Genomic DNA, 3,899 nt, shown 5'->3' on the forward strand with positions numbered 1-3,899 from the left:
CTTTACGTCACTAGGCCCCAGAAAGGGGTGAAGCCATGACACTCCCTGCCACGTGGATGCACCCTGAGGCCACTACACTACGCGAGAGAAGTCAGACACAGAAGGACACACAGGGTGTGACCCCACTGAGGAGAAACGTCCAGAACAGGTAGATCCACATAGAGAGTCAGTTCCTAGATATCAGGAGCTGGCGAGGGGACAGAGTGATAGCTAAGGGCGTGAGGGACATTTTGGGGTTGATCGAAGTGGTCCAAAGCATGGTAGTAGTGACGGCTGCACAGCTCAATAAACTGTCCCCATGCTTTGCGTTGCAGCCTGTGCGAGCATCACTCTCAGGACAAAAGGCTGACCGCAGGCAGTCTGAATGAGCATTGGATCCTGAGCCCAGACTCTTAGCTGGCAGCCCCCGACTTGGGTAAGTGAGTGGGACTTGCTGAGCCTCCTCGGAGACTGGCACCCACCTCAGGGCCTCACAGGGCACGGCGCCCCTGGAGCCAGAGCCTTCCCTCTGGTTCTCATAACCAGCTGTCAGCAGACTGGTAGGCCAAGTTCTTTTCTTTTGTATTTTCTAAGGCAACTCTTGAGTACATGTATTTAACATGCAGGGAACCAGCCCTGACTCCTTGATCTGGGTCTTCCAGCCTCTAGAGCCTCGAAGGCATCCATATTCGTTATTTTCGTGCCCAGTGCCTGGGGTTTGATGATGGAAACTGACACCGAGGGCGTCGCCACGTGCGGGGTGACATGAGGGAAAGAATCCCATGGCGAGGGCCTGCCTGAGGCCCACGTGCTCTTGGAACCTCCCCACCCCCTGCCTGCAGCCGTGTGCCTGGGAGCAGGGCTGGTGCATCGCGTGCCCAAAGTCATGGAAGTAGGTCTCCCACTCATCATGTTGCAGCAGGGAGGGCATGTTGGGCGTAGGCTTTTTGAAATTGGCCACCATGGCCACCATGGCGATCTGTAGCTCCCATCGTGCTGCAGGCAGCCCTGCCCCAGGCGTACACCACCTTCTCTGGGGCCACCTCTCCGGTCTGCGGTCGGATTCTCCTGGGACCCCCCAGTCACCACAGAACCAGCATGGCCTGTCTGTAGCCCAAGAAGGTGGGGACACAGGACTGTCCCCTGTGCCCCCCCGCATCACCCGCGAGGCCGAGCAAGCACCAGTGGTGTCTGCGGGGAAGATGAAGGGCTCATGCACAGCCCCCATCTACAGAAGCACAGACTGCAGCTACATGCGCTATGGAACAAACACAAGTGTCCATGCAGGACCCGATGTCTGAATGTCAAGGCCGTGCCCAGGCCACAGTGAGAAGGCCCATCCCCCATGCAAGCCACAGAGAGGGGATGGGGGGGCCATCTGTGATTCTGAGCTCATCGGGCATCACCCCAGAGGGAGAGAGCGAAGGAGAGAGGTAGACAGAAGTACAGAGTGAGAGAGAGAGAGAGGGAGGGAGAGACATCTCTCCCTTCCCTGGGGGTTCTCTAGTGCAGCCAAGGCTGAAAACCACTGCATTTTGGGAGATGGGTCCTCGTGGAAAAGTTAAATAGTAGCTCATGGCATTATCGACACATATTAAAAAGGCCCCAAATCTTGGGGAGTCAGGGAGGGGAGTTGGCAGCTGCCTCGTAAATGAGGAGAGATTGGGCATCAGAGGTGCTGTGCAGCCCGCCACCCAGGGCCCTGCAGACTTCATCTCCCAGCGGTGGTCCTGGGCTGGAAGTCAGCAGGGAGGTCAGGCTGTCCAAGCATCAACGTTGACTTCAGGGCTGATCTAAAAGGCGCCCGGAGTTTGTTGAAGTAGAAAAAAGAGAAAGCACTGGGGAGAGGATGGGAGTGGGAGAGGGAGGGAGGCCCCCTCCTCAGCACTTCTACCTCTTTACCTCTCTCCCTCCCTCCCTCTACCTTGCTGCCTCTCACTCTCCCTCCATCTCTCCCTCTGCCTCTCTCCCTCCCTCTCCCCCGACCCTCTTTCCCTGTCCCTCTCTCTCCCTCTTTCCCTCTCCCTCTATCCCTCCCCCTCTCCCGCTCCCCCTTTCGCCCTCCCTCTCTCCCTCTCCCTCTCTCCCTTCCTCTCTCCCTGTCCCTGTTTCACTGTTCCGCTCTCCCTCTCCCTCCATTTCCTTCCCTCTCTGGAGAGGGAAGGAGGTTGAGGGAGAGGGAGAGAGAGCAGGAGAGGGAGGAGGGAGAGAGACAGAGGGATAGAGGGAGGGAGGGAGAGACCTCTTTCGCTCTCTCACTCTATCCTTCTCTCCTTCTCCTGCTCTCTCTCCCTCCTCCCTCCACCTCCTTCCCTCTGCAGAGAGGGAGGGGGGAGAGGGAGGAGGGTGAGGGAGGAGGAGAGAGGGAAAGAGGGAGAGGGAAGAGGGAGAGAGAGAGAGAGAGAAAGAGGGAGAGGGAGAGAGGGGGAGAGAGGGAGGGAGAGTGGGACGAGAGGAAGCAGGGAGAAAAGAGAGAAAGAACACACCATCTACATTTCTGTCAAATGACACCGGGGATCCTTACACGACCAGGAGAAAATAACACAGCGAGGCTCTTTCTCAGCTGGAACTGGAACTGCAGATGGGGCCAAACACCACCAGGGTGGCCACACATGTCCAGCCGCTGCCCCAGCCCCCTGAGTCTGGTCACCAGGACTCTGAGTGTGTGCTCCAGGGACCTGGGGTTCACCCTGTCACCCTGGAGGTCGGGCCTAGACAGCAGGGCCCTGGGCTGGACACATAGGGGGAAAAGCATCTCCACAGGACAGCTTGTGTGAGCAGATTCAGCTGCCAGATTCTAGAGTCCCGGGATCACCCTGTGGCCCATGAAACCCAGGAGCCACGAGGGTCTTGCATCGGGATTCCTGTCCATTGGACTGTAATGTTTATGTAAGGAATCTTGGAAACAGTGGTAACAAGACTGAATTCGAATGAGCTTTAGGCTATTATGGACCACTCCGAAGTGTGTAGGTTGCTAAAAACCCTCCCAGCTTCGCTCTTGTTGAAAATGAAGATCCCCGAGATGCAGCGGATGCTGTCTGAGAAGTAGACGGGCGAACACTCTGTGGCTGCCGAGTAAGAGTGGACCTGTCGAATGGGGAAAGGAGAAGTCGAAATCATGGCCACCTCCTTCTTGGGGTCGTCGCCCTCGAGATGATTATTGAAGGAGGAGTCCTCCCCCTCACCACAGATCTCCAAGACGGAGAAGCTTCTCCCGCAGCTGGAGCAGGTCCCTTTCTAGATATAGGAGAAGAGAGAGATCACTGTCCCAGGAGAGAAATCACAAGCCGTCCTGATCTTTCTCTAGGTCTCCTAGCCAATCCAGGTCAAATGAAAGGAAATAGAAGACCACTTTGCAAGAGGAGTGGTGCACAGGAAATAACTTCATTTGACAGGAGTATGTACAGAAAATTCAAGTTTTGTTTGAGACTTCCGAAGCTTGATTCACTTTTTAAATGTTTTAGCTGTTCACATTTGTTTGTCTCTTGGGACAGTGACACATAAAGTTGTCATTCTCTATGGTTTGAAATGGGTCATATGAGGCATGTAATATGAAGAATTGTTACTTTACAATGTTCCCTTAAGCAGAATTGAATTTGCTTTGAATTTTTGGTCTTGCCTAGACTGATAATAAAACTCTAACTCCTGCCCACCTAAAGTGTGATGTTTATTATTATGGAAACAACACTGGCAAACATTGAAAAGGCTTTCTGTAGCTGAGATACGGTATGCAGCTGTAGTTAAGCAAGCAGTCCATAAAAGGTGTCTGTGAACACAAGCCAGCAGGTAGAAATGAAAGCCGCACCCTTACCCTAGATTAGAGGTTTAAGAATTCCACTAGTCTTCACACTGGACAAGAGGTTGTCCAGTGAGTTTAGAATCTAAGAAGTTTCAAGGAAGTTAGTTTACCTTTGAGTTAG

At 54.0% G+C, this 3,899-nt stretch overlaps 1 pseudogene; it reads left to right on the forward strand.

Moving 5' to 3' along the window:
• The first annotated feature begins 941 nt into the window (after positions 1-941).
• LOC112391581 (serine/arginine-rich splicing factor 3 pseudogene) lies at positions 942-3,323 on the forward strand (annotated as a pseudogene).
• Positions 3,324-3,899: the final 576 nt, after the last annotated feature.

Source organism: Neophocaena asiaeorientalis, unplaced genomic scaffold (genome assembly GCF_003031525.2).
Source record: "Neophocaena asiaeorientalis asiaeorientalis breed wild unplaced genomic scaffold, Neophocaena_asiaeorientalis_V1.1 scaffold947, whole genome shotgun sequence".
NCBI lineage: Eukaryota > Metazoa > Chordata > Mammalia > Artiodactyla > Phocoenidae > Neophocaena > Neophocaena asiaeorientalis.